Source organism: Onychomys torridus, chromosome 9, assembly GCF_903995425.1.
Source record: "Onychomys torridus chromosome 9, mOncTor1.1, whole genome shotgun sequence".
Lineage (NCBI taxonomy): Eukaryota > Metazoa > Chordata > Mammalia > Rodentia > Cricetidae > Onychomys > Onychomys torridus.
The window spans coordinates 84733399-84757178 of NC_050451.1; positions in this window are offsets into that span (position 1 = coordinate 84733399).

Below are 23780 nucleotides of genomic sequence, written 5' to 3' on the forward strand. Positions count from 1 at the left end.
AAACTATACTTATACAGAAACATACAAATAATTGCATTCAAATATATACATATAAATGATATACATATGTACAATTATACATAACACTCCTGAACAAACATACACAGAAACATATGTAAATGTGCTCCCCTAACATAGAGACAAATACACAAGAATAAATTTTATGTGTAATAATGTATTTGCAGTAGACACAAATACACACATAAACATTCATTCATTAACATACATTGACACAGACATATAGACACACACATATATATATATATATATACATAAATGCACAGACACAGACAGGAAAACTCAAATGTAAAATACACAGTTGCTCATATGCAGACACTCATGCACACAAATAAAAAATATACACACGTAGATTTATTAAAAATAATACATATGAACACAGTTACTTGCATAACATATACATAATGACACAGACATTCAGATATACATATAACCACATAACACAAAAGAACACATACATACACATATGCACATACATACAGACATACAGATATCCATAAAAACATACACATGAATGCAAAGTCTCAGACAGATACACCAAGACTCATATACACACAAAGATTTATGCTCATAAAAGAACCACAAATCACATACATATAAACAAATACAAATAAGTATACTCACATACACATAGACCAACACACACACACACACATACCCAGAATACACACAAACAGTTTTGAGTAACTGAAGAATTTTTCAAGTGCCTGTCTTCTGAGTATACCCAGAGGGGATTCAGAATGAAGCAGTGCAATAAGGAAGTAATCCTAATATTTTATAATTATACATGTATTTATGTATGTATGTTGACATCTTGGCTTGTGGTTGGATTCTTCAGTCCCAAGCAACTCCTTATTGTATGTTAAATAATAATACCAGAAGATAAATAATATATCTGTCTCACTAAAACCTTTCCAAATTCCTAATGTGCAAATTTATTAGTACAATAAAAGATTGTTTTAAGGTTTTTTTTTTTCTTGTACACTTTTAATTCTTTTAATCACCAGCTAATACCTGAATACTAGGGAGCATGAGATGTTTTGATAAAACATATATAAAGCAATGCTGAAAAAGATTAAAAATACAACATTCTGAATGGGGGGGGTGATGAAACACGCTTATAATCCCAGTATTCAAGAGACAGAGAGAGGCAGATCTCTCTGATTTTGAGGCCAGCTTGGTCTACAGAGTGAATTCCAGAACAGCTAGGGATACACAGTAAAACACTGTCTTGAAAAAAACAAAAATGAACGAACAAAAAGAACCCCCTATTTTCTAACATATACCAATACTTTAAGAAGAAACCATTTAAAGTACTTGTCTTACTTTTAAGCAGTTAATGAAGGAAGAGACAGGTAAAAGAAACCTGGAAAGTTAATTTACAGTTCAGTTTAACCTACTGAACATTGAAGATTTGTAATAACAGACTCCCCATAACATTACGATGATGAGGAGTATGATATATGATGTATTCTGGTTAATACAGCTTCATGGAGTAGGAAATGAATCCTTTTTTTTCCTTTGGATGTTAATTAAATATAAAGGTAAATTTAACGATTTTATGTTCTAGGATTATCTTACACATCTTAACTAATAATTGGTTCAATATTTTAAATGTTTTGGTTTTGTTTAGGTTAAACACTCATTAAGATATGTGAACAATTTCATATTTTAAAGTCATTTCTCTGAAATAACAGAGTCCCATGGATACCTGTTTTATATAAACAATTCCCAAAGTAATGAATTTTTTCTTTTCATTTTTCTTTATTAAGAAATTTTCTACTCACTCCACATGCCCTCTCCTCCCTCCTCCCACCCCCCAGCCCTCCTTCCCAAGCCACCCCACATTCCCACATCCCCCAAATCAAGATCTCCCATGGAAAGTCAGCAGAGCCAAGCACATTGAGCCTAGGCAGGTCTGGGGCTGCTATGCAAGGCTCATACCACAGGCACCAGGCTCCCAAAAGCCTGCCCATGCACCAGGTACTGATCCTGATCCCCCTGCCTGGGTGCTCCCCAAACAGTGTGAGCCAAACAACTGTCTTCCATATCCAGAGGGCCTAGTCCACTCCCTTGGGGGTTCCACAGCCACTAGTCTACAGTTCATGAGCTTCCACCAGTGTGGCCGGTCATCTCTGCATGTCCTCCCATCATGATTTTCACCGGAATGCCTCCTCTTTCTCTCTCCCATCAATTGGATTCCCAGAGCTCAGCCTGGTGCCTGGCCATGGATCTCTGCATCTGCCTCCATCAGTCACTGGAGAAGGCTCTATGATGACTGTAAGAGTATTCATTAGACTGGTCACCAGAGTAGGACTTGTCTAGGCACTCTTTAGACCACTGCCAGCACTCCAAGGTGGGGTCATCCTTGTAGATTCCTGAGAGCCTCCCAAGCTCCCTGCCTCTTCCTATTCCCATGATGTCCTCATCTATCATAGTATCTCCATCACTGTCCTCCCACTCTGTCCCTGTTCCAGGTTGACCCTCCCATTGCCCTATGTTCTCATTCCATACTCCTCGACCTCCACCGCCCCATCAACTCCCAGTCCACTCATGTAGATCTTCACTTCTCCTTTGAAGGGCCATCGATGTGTGCCTCCTAGAGTTTTTCCCTCTTAGCTAGCCTCTCTGGAACTGTGGGTTGCAGTCTGGCCATCCCTTCCCTCACATCTAGTATCCTACTGTGAGTGAGTACATACTATGTTTGTACTTCTGAGTCTGGGTTACCTCACTAAGGATGATATTTTCTACTTCCATCCATTTGCCTGCAAATTTCATGCTGTCATTTTTTTTTTTACTGCTGAGTAGTACTCCATTGTGTATATGTGCTACATTTTCTTTATCCCAAAGTAATGAATTATATAGCACAAGAAGGAATAAAAGCAATGTAGGATAATAACTCAAGAAAAATTCCAAGAACAGAAAGGCAGAACAAGGAATAACAGACCATGGTAAATGATGACCACATGAGAACAAGAATAGGCAGAGTGCTGCAGAGGTCCCCAGAAATCCACAATGATATATCCTCTGTAGATTGCTGGCAATGGTTGAGAGAAAGCCTGGTGATCAGATGGCCAAACACCTTTAGTGCATGAGCTGTCTGTTTGGAACCTTGGGCTTACACAGGGACACTTTGCTCAGCCTGGAAGAAGGGGACTGGACCTGCCTGTACTGAATCCACCATGGCTGATTTGTAAAATTAAAACACAAATATAATAAAAGAAAAAAATAAAAAAAATTCCATGCTTAAATATTTGTACAAATATGATTTCTGCTTTTTTCACTTTATAACAATAGAAACAATAGAATATGCATTATATTATAGTTCTTTATAATATGTAAATATCCTACTTCAGCTGTATTTTTCATTCACAGATAAATAAAAGATTGTTTTAATTGTTGGATTGGTAGTGTTAGCAGAGCTAATGAAATTCTGTTACCCTCTCTCAAAATGATTTTATGAAGATGAATGGATGAAAGTACAGAAAAAAAAATCTATATATTGAAATTGTAGCCTGTAATTTTTAAATATTAAAAGCTGACTGGGAGTTAAGGAAAGTGTTCTGGTGACTGGTCCTGAGAAGTCCATTTTAATGTCCTTGAATTTAATATCTACCAGGGTAAAATATTCTACCCCCTCATAGACAAAAACATATGGAAATTATCTAAAATTAACAAATCTCAGAATATTAAGCCTTACTGTAAAGCTAGGCTCTAATATTAATAATCACACATGTAATATTAAAACATGTATTGAGATGAAAATCTCAACAGCTTTTAAAAGTCACAGCATATGCAAATTTAGTTGACAGTAAGTGGAATATTCTTGTTCTACATATAACTCAAAGTGTTTTAGGTGTGGTTATCTCTATTCACTATAGTTCAATTTTATATAAAATGCAAAAGTATTTCTTACTTTCTCCAGCTCAAATGACATAACATGGAAATATGGACATCAATGAAACAAATATGTTGAGGAATCTGAAGTGTGGGAGATATTATCAGCTAGGCTAGTAGTTACATCAATCCCTTACACCAGGGATGCTTAAAATATCCTGACTATGCTTGGATATTGCTTCCTGAGGAACTCTGCTCATCATTGCAGTTCTTTGCTATTTCTACAGTCTGCTACTCTCTTCCTTTTCATGATCCTCTTCAACCTGTTGATCGTTCTCCTCCTTCAACTTCTCCTCTTCCTTCTCCTGTTCTTCCTCTTCGTGCTCTGGCTCCCCATCTAACTCCTCCTCGCTCTTTCTTATCCCTTTCGAGAATCACCTTCTTCATCTGTATGTGAAATTATGTACACATATTCTGCCTTTTCCTTGAGAGATTTCATGTCTTCTTCATCCTCTCTGTTTTTGAAAAATGGGGTTCACAAGTTGTAAGGTCAATCATTCATGTTTTATAAAATCTAATCATCCATTCCTTCTTTGTTCTTTGACAAATACAGTCAATAGGAAATATATTTGTTTAATAGAATTATCATTACAAATATTTTTGGCTTAAGTTTCAACAAAGAAATTTATCTTTCCATAATTCTGGAGAAAAGTCTAAAGCCAATTTACCCTCGGGCTAGGTTTCTGCTCAGATCTCTCTTTTACTTGCAGAGGAAACCACCTCTTTGTGTCCTGACAAGGCTTTGGATTTGGCATGGCCATTGTTAGTTGTAGTGCTGTCTACACACTGAAGGCTCATCTTGTGCTTCATCTAACTTAATCTTTGTACAAATACCTTAACTCTAAGTACACCCACATGAAAAACTGACTACAGTTTTGACACTGGAAATTGTGAAATCACATTGATGACCATGAGAGCAATCATAACTAGTACTGAATTCCGTTTTGCAAACCACTTTCCTTGAAATAAAGTTTTAATAATAGATGTCTGGCTTCCCCAGGAAGAAGAGAAAAGTTTTATTTTTATTAGTATTACATTTTATTTATGAATGTTGTGTGTATGTGTGTTTGTATGAAATGATACACATGCCCTATGTTCAAGTGTAGGTCAAAGGATAATTCACTGGAGCAGATTCTATTCTTCTACCAAATTAATTCTAGGGATTTAACGAAGGCAGTCAGGTTTGGAAGCAATTGTCATTAACCATTGAGATCTTCCACAGTTTCCCAACATGAAAGTTTTACTAAATATTGTACAAGTATACCATATATAGTATGGTCTCCCTTATATTCTATTAAAATTATCAATATCTGATAATCAATCTCTAAGATAAAAACTTGACATTAATTTCTAAGGACAGTACAGTTTTGTAAAATCATGGTAACAAAATGAAATGGTCAACTCAAATAACAGTGAAAGAATGACACATATTTTGTATTTTTTCCAAGTTAATGGTTAGTAACATTATTTCTAATATGTGTGTGCACCCAGACTCTCAGGGTCCTGGGGACTTATCATCAACAGTGACACATTAAAGACTCTGGATCGTTCTTCATGGCATGGCAGCAGAATAAAGGTTCTAGAAATATATATTATCATAAAAGCTACTTATTATAATTTTTACTTTTACTTATTAATGCAAGGTAATTATATGGCATGACTAATGACAACATAAGAAAAAAAACCTATTTTTCCATACATAAGGTAATAAAAATTATAAACTTAAAAATAAAAAGTTGGTTCTTCGTGTCTTTTTATGGACATATTTTCTAGAATGTTCTCATGTGATTTAATTGTTTTTTTTTCTTATTTGGTTAGAGTCAATCCTAGTTATTATATGTTAAAAGGCAGAGCTCTGTTCAGAGAAAAGGGAATGTCCCGAAGTTCTATCAATGCCCCCTGAAGTTGTTTCCAGTGTTATTTATCCTGGGAATTTTATTTTGACATTTCTTGCCTCCAAATGCCTGTAAAGATCAGCTTCTCAAATGATTATTTTGACATCAACTTTATTATATTTTTAATTCTCCTATTTTACAAATAATATATATATTATTGTTCTTGTATTTTAATTTTACACATCAGCCATGGATTCCCCTGTCCTCCCCCCTCCTGCCCCCACCCCGACCTTTCCTAATCTCCTCCCCTCCATTCCCATCTCCTCCAGGGCCAAGACTTCCCTGGGGATTCATTTAAACCTGGTGGATTCAGTACAGGCAGGTCCAGTCCCCTCCTTCCAGGCTGAGCAAAGTGTCCCTGTGTAAGCCCAAGGTTCCAAACAGCCAGTTTATGCACTAAGGACAAGTCCCAGTCCCACAGCCTGGATGCCTCCCAAACAGGTCAAGCTATTCAATTGTCTCACTTATCCAGAGGGCCTGATCCAGCTGGGGGCTCCGCAGCCATTGATTCATAATTCATGTGCTTCCATTCGTTTGGCGATTTGTCCCTGTGCTTTTTGCAATCGTGGATTCAACAATTCACGTTCTTACAGTTCCTTCTGTTTCTCGACAGTTGGACACCTGGAGCTCCACCTTGGGTCTGGCTGAGGATCTCTGCACGCCATTCTGACGGGTGTAAGGTGGTATCTCAGATTCGTTTTGATTTGCATTTCCCAGGTAATTAGGGATATTGAGCAATTCCTTAAATGTCTTTCAGCCATTTGAACTTCTTCTGTGGAGAATTCTCAATTTAGTTCTATAACCCTTTTCTTATTTGGACTGTTGGGCATTTTGATGTCTAATTTCTTGTGTTCTTTATATATTCTGGCTATCATCCCTCTGTTAGATGTGGGGTTGGTGAAGACCTTTTTCCATTCTGTAGGCTTTTGCTTTGTCTTGTTGACCATGTCCTTTGCTCTACAAAAGCTTCTCAGTTTCAACAGGTCCCATTGATTGAGTGTTTCTTTCAGTGTCTGGGCTACTGGTGTTATATTTAGAAAGTGATCTCTGGTGCCAATGCGTTCAAGAGTACTTCCTACTTTCTCTTCTATCAGGTTCAGAGTAACTGGATTTAGGTTGAGGTCTTTGATACACTTGGACTTAAGTTTTGTGCACAGTGACAGATATGGATCTATTTGCAGCCTTCTACACATTGACATCCAGTTATGCCAGCACAATTTGTTGAAGATACTTTCTTTTTTCCATTGTACATTTTTTGCTTCTTTGTCAAAATTATATGTTCTTAGGTATGCGAGTTAATGTCAGGGTCTTCAATTCGATTCCATTGGTCCACATGTCGGTTTTTATGCCAGTACCAAGCTGTTTTTATTATGGTAGCTCTATAGTAGAGTTTGAGGTCGGGGATCGTGATGCCTCTAGAGGTTGTTTTATTGTACAGGATTCTTTTGGCTATCCTGAGTTTTTTGTTTTTCCATATGAAGTTGAGTATTATTCTTTCCAGGTGTGTGAAGAATTGTGTTGGTAATTTGATGGGGATTGTGTTAAAAGTTGATACATATTATTCGTATGCTTTACAAAGCCTTAATTTGGCTTTTTTTCAAAATAGTTTCAAAATGTGAAATATCTATGATAAAAAATTTCTAAAGAGAGTGATTTCCATCTTGTGTCTCAATGAATATCACATTATTTCTATTAAAACTTTTACTACTTAATATAACAAAAATATAAATTATTTAAGAAATATTTTCTACTATATTATCTATTTAATAATTATAGTGGTCTGCCTTCTAGAATTGTGCATTATTATATTTGATGAGTGTTTGATGCATAATAATCCCTTAGTAAATATTTAAATATATTTCCAAAAAGTATGTATCCAAAAACAATGCTATAGTTCAGTTTCTTTTTATAATTTATTTTGTAGAGACTAGAAGTGGGAAATTTGAATCTCAAACATATGACCAACACCTATTAAGTTGTGTTTTGAAAGTGAAGCAAATGGAAAAGAAAATCAATGTTTCTTAGTTGTGTTACATAACCCACACAACACCACACCCTGAGACCATGTCTGGTAAGACTGATAATTCCAAGGGTGCTGTTAAGCTTACTGATGCAATATAACATAGGGTCATTAACTAAATCAGTGGCCTTTTCCAAATTCATACAATATTTGTCTTCTCTTATTTAAAGGGGAGAGAGAGAGAGACTTTAGATTTGTGTATTTTATTAAATCTGCTGCCAAGGTTTATAACTGAGAAAAGAGTAGGTAGAATTAATTGTGAAGGAAGAACATTCTTTATCTAGTTGGTCTTGACATGAACTTCTAATTTCTAACTCCTTCTCAGCTCTACAATGTGGATTCTGGAGAACAATGTTTTATTTACACAAACTAGCAACAACAACTCATTTTTCTGCATGCTTTAACTTCTCCTCCTGCCACAATGAATCTTTCCACTCCTTAGGGACTCATTTTTCTTTTGCTCCACCTCATCCATGTCAATACATTTTCAAATTCATGCCAACCTGCGTAGAAGCTTGTTTTGTGGATGACATATTTCTTATTTTTGCTGAGGAGAGGGTAAGAAGGATTAATATCCCCCTGTATTTAAGATTAATGCCGTCCATTGCCAAAAACTGGCTGGAGGTGCAACTCAGCTTTTCAGCAAGCACTTATGAAGCTTGGACACCATAATATTCACATAAATATTTCTCCAGCAACATAATATCTGTGGAAGCTCATGAATTTAAAATTTGCTCAGCTATTCCTCCAAGGGACTGATTTTTTTTGTATTTATCTCCCTGACGTTCCTAGTAATCATATTTCATGGTTGGCAGAATAACCACCATGTTGCCCCATTAGTATATGGATTTCCATTTGTTCCTGTGGCAATTCAGGAAAGTGTTTAAAATATCATTGACCCTATATTATATAATGGATTTTCCATGGGTAAAATTAAATTGATTGGAAAGCTCCCCCTGCTACTCTAGCACACTGACACTGGCTATTAAGAAAATAAGACCTTGCCTTGGAGGAGGTGGGAACAGGGGTTGGGATGGGGAGAAAAGCTGGGGGTGGGAGGAGGGAGGGGAAGGGATCTGTGGTCAGTATGTAAAATGAATAGAAAACTTCTTAATAAAAAAGAGAATAAAATGAAAAATAAAATAAAATATGAGAATTTATTTACTACATGGGGCAAAAAAACCCTCAAATGTGATAAATATCAAATAGAATTTGAACCATACATAATGATATATATGCATTTACTTCAATAATGATTAGAGGACTATAGGTTTAACTTTTAAAGATTTATGTTACTATTCTAATTGAAATCTTTTGTTTGTTCATATATATGTATCAGGTGGTATACACATACGTATGGTAGCCCACAAAGGCCAAAAGACCGATTTTTAAAACCTGAACCTGAAGTTACAGGCTCTTGTAATCCACCTTGATTGGGTTCTGGGAATTGAACTCAGGTATTTTCAAGACTAACATATGTTCTTATCTACTGAGCCATTTCTTCAGCCTCTTTTGCATCATCATATGCAAAACATATATTTTATAAGGTAATATTCAAAAGTTTTTGTTATGTTAAAAAGTGTCAGTCACAGGGCTTGAGACATAGATTAGTGATTAAGAGTGCTTAATACTTTTGCAGACATCCTGTGTTTGGTTCCCAGTCTCCATACCATAAATAACTATAATGCCAGTCCCAGGGGATTTAACCTTCTATTCTGGTCTCTGCAGGTACCATATGCACAAAAATAAATACAGACATTCACTCATATGCAGAGAATGAAAAAAAACTTATTGTTAGTAATGTTGTAAATAAAGTTCTGTTTACAATCCATCCTTCAGTCTTAACAAACCATCCATTTATCTTGCTGTGGCACTTATAAAAGCTCTGATATAAACATTGTATAACATATTCAAGCATATTAATATTGTTATACTCAAAAATAAGTACAGTATTGTAACAAAACGACTGATCTTGGATACAGGACCAATAATAGGCTAAAAAAAAAATTACTTCATTGAACTCTACTTTGGAGAGTCAATTTAATTGGGGTTATTTACAGGATCTCCAGGCATCTTCTGGACTGCTCAATCAATGAAGTCTGTCATCCAGCAACACTTATTAACTGATTAGGTATCTTCAAGACATGGTCATGAATAGTCATGCGATATTTATAGGACAGTATTCCACAGCTTCCCTACTGAGAATGACTAGTACAAACATGATTAGAGAATCAGGTGTGCGTAGGATGTTGAGAAAGGAAGAACACAATGGCTATGGGAATCCTGAAGACCTACTGTGTGATGAAGTCAAGAGAATGGATAATCACAGTTGGAAAGAAAAAGCCAGAGATGCTAGGGCCTGTCACATATTCAAAGACATTGCTTCCTTTTGCCCTTGACTCGGCTACTTTCTCTACTTATGTTAATACTGTCTGCTCTGTGATTGAGCTGTCTCATTCATAAAAGACCCTGAGTGACAATAAAATTGACAGTTACAATCTCATTTTTCTTTTGAGTTTCTGTTTTTCTGAATGACTAGGCCCTCACTTTGCTAAATTAACTTAGGAGAACTTACAATCTGTCATTTATGAATCAAGGGAACTAGGGCATCATTATGCAATAATGTGGTCATTTTTTTTAAAATGGTCACATTTTTATGAGTCATTAAACTAAGTGATTTTGTGAATAATGAACTCTAATCCTACTTTCAAAGAAAAACACCCAACCCCTGCAATGTCTACTGTATAATTGTCCTTTTGTACAGTGTTTCAGCCACACCATGTTTTCAAGCATATTTAACCCCCAAAGAGTCTTACACTACCTTGACAGAAAAATCTTCCATTTCTTATTATGTAAATCATAATTTCCCCACTAGTGAACTCCTGTCAATCTATTAAATGTGAAGACAAAAGTTATGAGTTTGGGTCTCTGGGAGTACAAAGAGACTGTGAGGTCTTTGAGTTAGATCTCTGAAGACAGGTCTTAAGTTAATGATAAAAATAAATAAATAATGGCATGTCTTAATCAGAATGGCTTTAATGCCCTCTCCATGTAGTAATATTTAAGAGAGGTTTCTCTCTGACTGTACAACCATGACCTCTTTTTTCTTGGAGAATTTTAAATCTCATCACAGACCATTTAAATATAAACTTTCTCTCATGCTCTTGATAATTTTAAAAGTTGGAAAGGCCTTTATCAAGGACCCATAAACCACTTATTCAAATTGGAATCATCAAGAAAGATGCAATCTACAGTTCTGGAAGTGCAGCATCCATATGGCGATGTGAGCATCATTGCTAAGCACTGGTGGACTAATCAGGGAGTCCTACAGCACTTCTCTGTTATCTCACACTGATTTGTCAAATGTCTCCTCCTTTTGTTTAAGTGCAGTTGTATCCAGTCTTCTGCCCCAGGTAATAGGTCAGAAGATCTTCCTTTTATCCTTTACTTGTCAGGGGAAATGTTCACTAGTTACTGATGATATTTGAGTTTGAGCTGTATCAAACATCTTTTCAGCACTCAGCTTCCCAATAGAACTATAAATGAAGATATTTCCTCTTGTTTATTCTCCTGAAATGCAAGACACATGAGTAGTAATCAACTAATTCATATTATTTTATTGAAAAAGAGGCTGATATCACTTTAGTGTTATAACAGTGATAGAAATATTTGATTTTTATCAAGTGTACTTTCATTTTAATGTCTTATACAAAGATATCCTGGATGAATATCAATATTTATGCAAAATGAATCTAAAATTGCTGAGGATCAGGACTCTGAGAAATCTTTTATTTCTTTTGTTAATATTTAAATACTCATTATTCCTCAAAGAAACATCAAGAAAATCTATACCAGAGAACACATGTGCCCAAAGCTTAAATTACAGGGGAAAGAGATCTCAGACAGCCTGACACTCTCCAGTCTACTTCCTAAGTATATACTTTCTGCTCCTTCTCTTTCTGGTCTTTTGTTACAACCATGGTTCTCACATCTTCTAGAGAACTATTCATCTTGCTTTAATGGATTTTTTATTTCTATTCTTTACCTTGATGCTGAAAATTCTTTACCCTTCAGGTAAATAGATCCACTTTTTAGGCTTATGTTGGCCTCAAGTATATAGCCTAAATCCCCTTCCATCCCTGACCAAACTTCTGGAAAGAGACATCCTAGGTTTTACCTCACCACTTGACATCGATCTTTCCAATTTCTTCTTTCTAACAAAAGCTCTAATTGATATTTAACTATTTTTTAAAGCTGGGCTCCACAATTACTCTTTCTAGGCTCTGAATAGTCAAATGCAACACCACTTCCACTGCCACTGCCTTGTCATGTAATCTCAACTGTTCGTCTCGAGTGATTATTTGTGATCTTGAAATTTCCATGTTACAAACAAATTTCTTATGCTTGCCATATGATGTATGTACTCAGTGCTAAGAATTTATGGATAAAATTGTTAATAAGCATTCATATAACCCTTTTTATACATTCTAATGCTTCAATTTTAATTTTAATTTTTTTTTTGACTGTCAGCCATTTTCACCATACATTTGTCTTATTTGATAGACATTTGTCTTCCTAACATAATAGCTTGGCATGTTTATTCCTCTTCAGGTTTTTTCTTCACTAGTATAGTATTATATTGCTGTTTAATTATGGCCTTGTAGGAATTATAGTTCCAATCAGGAGTTTTAGCCTTTTTATGGTTGTAGGTTTTATTGTAATTCTCCTTTGTTATAAAAAGAAAAGTTCATTATTTTCATATTTTAGCTTCAATTTAACATTTGTCATTATATGTAACTAGTAAAAAAAAATTATTTTATTTCCAAATGGCATGCTTGTCTATAAATCCCTGCCAATATTCAAGTGATTATTAAGCAACATAAAGTAATTGAGTTAGTTACACATGTAGAGTCAAAGCATAGATGAGAAATTACAATGGTTCTTAGTGTTTCCCAAATAAATTATGCTGTCACTTCACCTTTAACCATTGCCCACCAAGCAAATATTCTAAGTTTTCAGTGTGTTTTTGTCATGACTGCCTCAACCAGCAAGGAAGATGCAACACCGAGCTCTTCTTTCAGCAGTTTATTCAGGAACCTTGAACAGTCTTCTTCTCCCCTGGGGAAACCCGCTCACTCCTTATATAGCCTCTGGGAAGCCAACCCTAGCAAGCCATGTGGGCAACACTGATGGGCCCAGGTACACCAAAGCAAGCCAGATTCTCAGTCTTAGCCAAATAAGGAGTTGTTTGTCACTGAGAGCACTCACCATCGGGAAGGTAGAGGGCAGAAGCCAGTGCCATCTTTAAGGCGTGGCTGCACGCAGCTCTCTACATGTTTTGTGAAGTACAAGTGCACAAAGAAAGGATAATACTACATTTTCATTCCCTAGAAGCACCTTGTTCCACACTCTTGCTATGCCCCAGACTGCCATGTCTGGGGTCTTTAACTCTTAAGACAGGCTGGACAGAATTGGACTACAGTATGTTTTATAGCTATTGTCTGGAAATAGCAAAATTAACATTCATTAGGAGCAATTAAGAAACTAAACAATCAAAATATTTAGGGGAACAAATATTTTGAAGTAAGAATTATTATATTCACATACTATTGGTGGTAGGAAGAGATTTGCTGGTCCAATCTGACAAAGAGGGTATTGTGACATATTTGACCATTGTGGCTACTCACTGGGCTGGCAGAAAAACTTAGCTGAGAGTAGGTCGCTAAGCAGAAAGCTTGCACAAAGAATCCTTGTAAAGTGATGAGATCATAGCAAAAAACTTCACGGCAATGTGTGCTTAGAGTTATGTCATTGAAACCGATCTTAGGAACGCATGACCTGACAGATGCTGAATCCTCCTACATGGAGAGCTTTGGAAAGGCAAGGTTCAATTACAGTTCTGTAAACTCATATATTTTGCTTAATAACACATTTCATTCTATGTCAAAAAAGATACTGAATTAATTCGTAAAGTTAGTAAAATCAGAGTAAACAAACTAGTTGAGGAGACACCAGGAGCCTTTTCAATCACCTTATGGTGGTAGTATTATATGCATCTGCGCTTCAAGTGATAGGATACTGAGTGATCTATATTTTCTGTGACTCTGAATAAATGAGGAACACTCCCAGCTGGTCTCTCCACTGAGGGCACCCTCTTTTAACAGACATTTTCCAGTGGAGACAAGGTCCTCTTTCACATAAACTCACACTTCTCCATCCCCAGTGAAAAGAGCACAGCAGCTGTAGTACAAGACCCTGCATAACAGCAGTGTTCAGCACAGGATGGAAATGACATAAGATCATCCCATGGCAAGCTGCTTATTTGTTCTGCTCAATATGAAGAAATAGAAAGCTGAGTCTTTTCCTCAATCCCTTTGCTATGAACTAGTGATTTACAGCCCCTGTTGACAATTTTTCTCTCCCTTTTTGAGTAATATTATTTTTCATGGGAATTTTTAAACCTTTCAACTAATTATTTTGGTAGGGAAAAAATACATCATTAAAAAGTAACCATGTCATAAATTCTGTTAGCTTATTATTTTAATTGTTGCTATACTTTTGCTGAAAAAGTATTAAGAAATGGCACCAGTGGCCAGAAAATCCAATGTTACAATAAGTAAAATGCTTGGGTAACCATGATATGTTCATATATATGTACATTCATTCATACACATAGATGTCCTTCCTTAAAGACACAGGAAAAAAATCACTCAGTTTTGAAATAACAATATTGTCCTCAGGAAGAAGTTTAGTAAAACCCTCTAAAGAGTATATGCCTTCAAATATTATAATACATGTTTAGTTTACAAAAATAGAATACTTAAAACTAAAAATATACTTAAGGCAAGACTCCAAAAGTCATTTAAAAATAAACTTAATTTTAAAGTAGTTGTAGCTATAAAATAAGTATCCATTAGCCAATATTGGTTTACATACATAGCTGAATGCAGAAACGAGGTGAGAGAAGGTAAAGAATCGCTAAATAAAATCAAAAGTAACAAATATGAGCACAGCTTTGGACACTAGTTCCATTCTCCCCAGGCTGTCACTGTTTCCAAGAACATTTGACTGAGGTGTGGAAATCTGCTTTGTTTCAGGGTACATCATTTCATAGTGTGGGCTGCTGAACTGAATTTAAAGGGGAACCAATCTAGCTCAACACCAGCTTTCTCACAGTCCTGGTGCCAGGCCTTCACCATCCAGAAGGAACTGTACCTGCTTAGGTTGCTTTTGTCTGGCATTTTGATGAAGGAATGAGAAAAGGCTGCTAAATGTGTATGAACAATACAGTTATGAATATTATTAAAAGTAAATGGAGTTTATTTTCTTATTGTAATCATTTCACCTTTGGCTAGGCCTCTGTGTATCTGTGATCCTAAGCATTTTCTTTTGTTAACATTTCTTTGTTTTCCATCACTGAGAGATTATCTAACCTTAACTAATATTTCACTAACCATTACAAATTCTGGGCAATCATCCAAGGATCTCTGATTCTTTTTACTACCAAATACTATGTTCCAGATACTTCTGAGCTCCTTGCTCTTGGACTTTCCAATATTTTTGCCAAGCATGTTATATTCTATATGGATAAATAACAATAAGTCAATGGTTGAACTGAAATGAAAGAATCATTTATGTGGGTAGAGATACATAAGGTAGACAGGAGAAGTAAGATAACTTGCAGTATATTAAATGCTTTTTATTGAGGGAAGAAAGTTATAATAACTTGACTATAAGGACATATGTATAGAATACAGAAAGGAATTATGCATGTTTAGTAAAGGTTTGTTGGTGGTACCTATCCAAGATACATGACCTAACTGGTGATGAAATCACATACATACAAGTAATATTATATGGACTATTATTGTGTGGATTGATCAAATTATATTTACAGATTTGGGGATTCATGTAGGAATACACATATACACACGTGTGTGTGTGTGTGTGTGTGTGTGTGTGTGTGTGTGTGCAACAAAAATGTGTAGTGGGAAGATTTCCTGTGTCCTGATTGGCCGGTGGTTTGGACAAATCTCTCTCTCACATCCCCCAAGTAAGCACACACAGGCTTATATTTTTTTAATTATAACTGCTCAGCCATTAGCTCAGGCCTACCACTGACTATTACTTCCACTTAAATTCAGCCCATTTCTATTAATTTGTATGTTGCCACATGTTCCGTGGCTTTACCTGTGTGTCATTACATGCTGCTTTCTGGACAGCAGGTTGGCGTCTCCTGACTCAGTCTCCCTTTTCCCAGAATTCTCCTTGTCTGCTTGTCTTGCCTATACTTCCTGCCTGACTACTGGCCAATAGTATTTTATTAAACCATTGTACAAAATCATTTTTTCCACAGCAACAATTAAAGAAAAAATGTCATGAATTTGAGAGGGCAGAAGAAGGTCATGAGAGGTTTGAAAGGAGAAAAGGAAAATTATGTACTTATATTTCACTTAAAAAGGAACTACTAAAAATTATAAATGTTTTAAGCTAGTATAAAAAGTAGTGGATTGCTCTGTGGCATTTATATGTATATGTCTTGACTTTGTCGATTTTCTTCTGACACTCCAATCTCTAAACCCCAGGGTCTTCCTGTTTGTTGCTTTCACCCCCAATCCCCTGCCTCTACTCCATGCCAAATGTATTCCATTATCAATTTTTCTTCCATTTTTCCATTCTAATTCTTTCTTTAAGACTATTTCTCTAGTGTTGTCTCCAGTTAATAGGAAATTGTGCTTGACATAATGCTATTCTGTCTAAATATTTCCTGCAATTACATTAATTTTATTTTTCTTTATTGATGAATAAATTACTTTATATTATGGTCCACATTTTTCTTATTCATTCATCAACTGATGGACTTCTGAAATGATTCCTAATTGAAGCATGAATTGCATGAGTAGATATAAATATAATATTGATGTATAAGACTACCATCCTTATTATTAAATGTGGTGTTCTCTATACCAAATGTTGTATGTGCATTACTTATCTTAACCTTACAAAATATAAACTTTAAAACAGTTTAGTTAGCTATTATAGTGAATACTTATACACCAAATATACTTTATAAGTCATTCTTTCCATTATCTCCTGTATTAATGTTCTTTTGAGGAAAGAACTAATAGAATGCATACATATATAAATGAGATTTACTAACTTAGCCTATATGATTTGGTTCGTGTAGTTGAATAATGCCTGTCTCATACTTGGAGAGGCTCAGAATTTAATAGTTGCTCAGTCCGTCAAGAGTGGTTTTCTTCATACTTCCAATTTGGTGCTAAAGACCTGGAGGATTCTGGGAGAACTCTTGATTTTTAAACTATATTGAAAGCTTAAGGAAGCTAATTCTAATACTTGATAAATGAATCCCACAGCAACAGGATAGACACACTCTGTAAGCATAAGGTAAGGCTATCAAGAAAAAGCAGTGTTCTTCTATAACCTTATATTGGGACTGCTGAGGGTACCACTAACATTAGTTTGAGTCTTTACACTCAAAAGATCTGGTCAAGGAGATTCCTCACAAAAGTGCCTAGTAGCTAATTGATTCCAAATCTAATCAAATTAAATCACGCTTTCAATTTCTTGCTTCTCACAAATTATGTATCATGTGTTGTTCTATATTAATGTTATTTATGGCCAGCCTTCTCTCATTTTGTCGGTTATTTGGGCCTTAAATCTTTTTTTTTTTTTCTGGTTTTCTTTGTTGTATATATTTTTAAATTTTTTTCTCCTTTTTTATGTATTATATTTGTGTTTTAATTTTACACAACAGCCATGGGTTCCCCCATTAACCCCCTCCAGCACCCGGCCCCACCTTCCCCCCAGCCCCTCCCTTCCATTCCCATCTCCTCCAAGGCCAAGACTCCCCTGGGGATGAAATTCAACCTGGTGTATTCTGCACAGGCAGGCCCAGTCCCATCCTTCCAGGCTGATCAAAGTGTCCCTGTGGAAGCCCAAGGTTCCAAATAGCCAGCCCATGCACAAGGACAGGTCTGGGTCCCACCACCTGGGTGTCCCCCCAAACATTTCAAGCCACTCAGTTATCTCACTCATCCAGAGGGCCTGATCCAGTTGGGGGCTCCACAGCCCTTGGTTCATAATTCATGTGTTTCCATTAATTTGGCTGTTTTTCCCTGCGCTTCTCCAATCTTGGTCTCAAAAATTCACACTTCCACAGTCCCTCCTCTTTCCCAACAATTGGACTCCTGGAGCTCCACCTGAGTCCTGGCTGAGGATCCCTGCATCCACCTCTATCAGTCATTGGACGTGAGCTCCAGCACGACTGTTAGGGTGTTTGGCCATCTGATCACCAGACCAGGTCAGATCAGGCTTTCTCTCAACCATTGCAAGCAGTCTACAGAGGATGTATCATTGTGGATTTCTGGGGACCTCTCCAGTACTCTGACTTCTCCTGTTCTCATGTGTTCCTCATTTATCATGGTCTGTTATTCCCTGCTCTCCATTTCTGCTCTCGAACCAGCTGGGATCTCCCGCTCCCCCAAGCTCTCCCTCCCTCTAAACTTGTCCTTCATTACTCCCACTGTCATCCAGGCTGCTCATGTATATCCCATCCACCTCTCCATCACCAGGCAATCCACATGTCCCTTCCAGGTGGCCTCCCTGGAGTTATGTAGCAGTCTAGTCATCTTTGTTTTACATCTAGTATCCTACTATGAGTGAGTAAATGCCATGTTTGTGCTGTGGATATCGCTCTGTGTAAATAAAGTTCTGATTGGCCAGTGGCCAGGCAGGAAGTATAGGCGGGACAAGAGAGAAGAAAATTCTGGGAAGTAGAAGGCGGGGAGGAGACACCGCCAGCCACCGCCATGAGAAGCAATGTGTAAAGACACCGGTAAACCATAAGCCATGTGGCAAAGTATAGATGAATAGAAATGGGTTAATTTAAGATAGAAGAAGCAGATAACAAGCAGCCTGCCACGGCCATACAGTTTCTAAACAATGTAAGTTTCTGTGTGCTTTCTTGGTTGGGTCTGAGCTACTGTGGGACTGGCGGGTAAGAGAGATTTGTCCTGACTGGGCCAGGCAGGAAAACTCTAACTACATGTTTGTGTTTCTGAGTCTGGGCTACCTGACTCAGGATGATTTTTTTCTAGATCCATCCATTTGCCTGCAAACCTCATGATTTCATTGTTTTTTTCTGAAGAGTACTACTTACTCCACTGTGTATATGTACCATATTTTCTTTATCCATTCTTCAGTTGAAGGGCATCTAGGTTGTTTCCAGGTTCTGGCTATTACAAACAATGCTGATATGAACATAGCTGAGCAAAGGCCCTTGTGGTATGATTGAGCATTCCTTGGGTATATACCCAAGAGTGCTAAAGATGGGTCTCGGGAGAGATGGATTCCCAATTTTTTAAGGAAGCACCTTATCAATTCCCAAAGTAGCTGTACAAGCTTGCATTCCTGCCAGCAGTGGAGGAGAGTTCCCCTTGCTTCACATCCTCTCCAGCATAAGCTATTTTCTGTGTTTTTGATCTTAGCCATTGTGACAGGTGTAAGGTGGTATCTCAGAGTCATTTTGATTTGCAATATCTGGATAATTAGGGATGTTGAGCAATTCCTAAATGTCTGTTAGGCATTTGAGTTTCCTCTGTTGAGAATTCTCTGTTTAGTTCTATAGCCCTTTTCTTAATTGGAGTGTTGGGCATTTTTGATGTCTAATTTCTTGAGTTCTTTATATATTCTGGATATCAGCCCTCTGTCAGATGTGGGGTTGGTGAAGACCTTTTCCCATTCTGTAGCCTGTCGCTTTGTCTTCTTGACCATGTCCTTTGCTCTACAAAAGCTTCTCAGTTTCAACTGGTCCCATTGATTTATTGATTCTCTCAGTGTCTGTGCTAATGGTGTTATATTTAGAAAGTGATCTCCTATACCAATGAGTTCAAGACTACTTCCTACTTTCTCTTCTATCAAGTTCAGAGTAACTGGATTTATGTTGAGGTATTTGATCCACTTGGACTTAAGTTTTGTGCATGGTGACAGATATGGATCTATTTGCAGCCTTCTACACATTCACATTCAGTTATGCCAGCACCATTTGTTGAAGATGCTTTTTTTTTCCATTGTGTATTTTTGGCTTCTTTGTCAAAAATTATGTGTTCATAGGTGTGCAGGTTAATGTCAGGGTCTTCAATTCAATTCCATTGGTTCACATGTTGGTTTTTATGCCAGTACCAAGCTGTTTTTATTGTGGTAGCTCTATAGTAGAGCTTGAGGTTGGAGATTGTGATGACTCCAGAGGTTGTTTTATTGTACAGGATTCTTTGGGCCATCCTGGGTTTTTTGTTTTTCCATATGAAGTTGAGTATTATTCTTTCCAGGTCTGTGAAGAATTGTGTTGGTAATTTGATGGGGGTTGTGTTGAATCTGTAGATTGCTTTTGGTGAGATCACCATTTTTACTATGTTAATCATGCCTATCCATGAGCATGGGAGGTATTTCCATTTTCTGACATCTTCTTCAATTTCTTTTTTCAGGGACTTAAAGTTCTTGTCATATAGGTCCTTCACTTGCTTAGTTAGAGTTACCCCAAGGTAATTTATATCATTTGTGGCTATTGTAAAGGGTGATGTATCTCTGATTTCCTTATCAGCCTGTTTGTCTATTGTATATAGGAAGGTTACCGATTTTTTTGAGTTGATATTGTATCCTGCTATGTTGCTGAAGGTGTTTATAAGCTGTATCACTTTCTTGTTTGAATTTTTGGGGTTCACTCATGTATACTATCATGTCATCCGCAAATAGGGAAAGCTTGACTTCTTCCTTTCCAATTTGTATCCCCTTAATCTCCTTATGTTGTCTTATTGCTCTGGCTAGAACTTCAAGTACAATATTGAATAAGTATGGGGAGAGGGGATAGCCTTGTCTTGTTCCTGATTTTAGTGGTATTGCTTTGAGTTTCTCTCCATTTAATGTGATGTTGGCTGTGTGGCTTGCTGTAGATTGCCTTTATTATGTTTAGGTATGTTCCCTGTATTCCTGATCGCTCCAAGAAGTTTATCATGAAGGGGTTTTGGATTTTGTCATATGCCTTTTCTGTGTCTAGTGAGATGATCATGTGGTTTTTTTTCTTTGAGTTTGTTTATATGGTGTATTACATTGACAGACTTTCCTATGTTGAACCACCCTTGCATCCCTGGGATGAATCCTACTTGATCGTGGTGGGTAATTGTTTTGATGTGTTCTTGGAGTCTCTTTGCCAGTATTTTATTGAGTATTTTTGCATCAATGTTCATGAGGCAGATCGGTGTGTAGTTCCATTTCTTTGTTGCATCTTTGTTTGGTTTAGGAATCAGGGTAATTTAGCCTCATAGAAGGATTTTGGTAATAGTCCTTCTACTTGTATTGTGTGGAACAATTTAGAGTATTGGTATTAAGTCTTCTTTAAGATCTGGTAGAATTCTGCAATGAAACCATCAGGTCCTGTGCTTTTTTTTGGTTGGGAGACTTTTGATGACTGATTCTATTTCCTTAGGGGTTATGGGACTATTTAAATGGTTTATCTGGTCTTGATTTAACTTAGGTATGTGATACCTATCCAGAAAATTATCCATTTCTTTTAGATTTTCCAGTTTTGTGGAGTAGAGGTTTTTGAATTATGACCTGATGAATCTCTGGATTTCCTCATTGTCTGTTGTTATGTCCCCCTTTTCATTTCTGATTTTGTTAATTTGGATGCTCTCTCTCTGTCTTTTGGTTAGTTTGAATAAGGGATTGTCTATTTTGTTGATTTTCTCAAAGAACCAATTCTTTGTTACATTAATTTCTGTATTGTTTACTTTATTTCTATTTTATTGATTTCAGCTCCCAATTTGATAATTTCCTGGTGTCTGTTCTACCTGGGAGACTATGCTTCTTCCTGTTCAAGGGCTTTCAGGTGTGCTGTCAAGTTACTAGTGTGAGATTTCTCCAACTTCTTGATGTGGACATTTAGTGCTATGAATTTCCCTCTTAGCACTGCTTTCATAGTGTCCCATAAGTTTGGGTATGTGGTGTATTCATTTTCATTGTTCTCTAGGAAGTCTTTAATTTCTTTCTTTATTTCTTCCTTAACCCATTGGTGATTCATTTCAGCATTATTCAGTTTCCATGAGATTACAGGTTTTCTGTAGTTTTTGTTGTTGTTGAAATCTAACTTTAAAACATGGTGGTCTGATAGAACACAGGAGGTTATTCCAATTGTTTTGTATTAGTTGATGTTTGCTTTGTGGCCAAATATGTGTTCAATTTTAGAGTTCCAATTTAGTTCAATGGGGTGCTGAGAAGAAGGTATATTCTTTTTTGTTCGGGTGGAATGTTCTGTAGATATCGATTAAGTCCATTTGTGTCACACCATCAGTTAAGTCCATTGTTTCTCTGTTAAGTTTCAATATGGCAGATATGTCCAGAAGTGAAAGTGGGGTGTTGAATTTTCCCACTATTAAAGTGTGGGGTTTTATATGTGGTTTAAGCCTTAGTAATGTTTATTTTACATATGTAGGTGCCCTTGTGATTGGAGCATAAATGTTCAGAATTGAAACTTCATCTTTGTGGATCTTTCTTGCAATGAGTATGTAATGTCCTTCATCATCTCTTTTGATTGATTTTAGTTTGAAGTCTATTTTGTTGGATATTAGGATGGCTACACCAGCTTGCTTCTTAAGACCATTTGATTGGAAAGTCCTTTCCCAGTCTTTTATTTTTAGGAAGTGTCTGTCTTTGAATTTGAGTTGTGTTTCCTGTATGCAACAGAAAACGGGTCCTCTTTTCATATCCATTCTGTTAGTCTGTTTCTTTTTATAGGTGAATTAAGTCCATAGATATTAAGGGATATTAATGACCAGTGATTGTTTATTCCTGTTATTATTTTTATTATTTGGTGGTAGTGTGTGTGTACTTCTCTTCTTGGGGTTTACTGCTGTGGTGTTATCTATTGCCTGTGTTTTTGAGGGTTTATCTGACTTCCTTAGGTTGGAATTTTCCTTCCAGTGCTTTCTGTAAGGCTGGTTTTGTGGATAAGTGTTGTTTAAATCTTGTTTTGTCTTGGAAGGTCTTGTTCACCCCATCTAGGATGATTGAAAGTTTTGCTGGGTATATTAGTCTAGGCTGGCATCCATGGTCTCTTAGTGTCTGCATTATATCTGTCCAGGTCCTTCTGGCTTTCAAAGTCTCCATTGAGAAATCAGGTGTTATTCTGGTGGGTTTGCCTCTATAACTCACTTGGCCTTTTTCCTTTGCTGCCCTTAATATTCTTTCTTTATTCTGTACATTTTGTTGTTTAATTATTATGTGGCAAGGGGACTTTTTTGTGGGGTCTACTCTCTTGGTGTTCTATAGGCTTCTTGTATCTTCATAGGCATTTTGTTCTTTAAGGTGGGAAAGTTTTCTTCTATGATCTTGTTGAATATATTTTCTGTGCCTTTGAGTTGGTATTCTTCTCCTTCCTCTATCCCTATTATTCATAGCTTTGGTCTTTTCGTGGTGTCCCACATTTCTTGGACATTTTGGATCATGACTTTGTTGGTTTTAGTGTTTTCTTTGACTAATGTATCTATTTCTTCTAAAGTATCTTCAGCACCAGAGATCCTCTCTTCCATTTCTTGCATTCTGTTGGTTATACTTGCATCTGAAGTTCCTGTTCGTTTACTCTGATTTTCTATTTCCAGCATTTCTTCTGCTAGTGTCTTCTTCATTTTTTCTATTTCCCTCTTCATGTCTTGGACTTTTTCCCTCATTGCTTTTTCATGATTTTCTTTCAGGTACTTATTGTTTTCTTCTGATTTATTTGTCCTTTCCTCTAGTTTAGTTTTTCTTATAGAGTTCTTCCCATTTTTTGTTTGTCTGATCCTCCACTTTATTTTTGACTTCTTCTATATAAGGCTCTAGCCTCTTCATGATGTTACTTACTTATAAGATTGTTTTCTTCTTCTTCTTCCATTCTG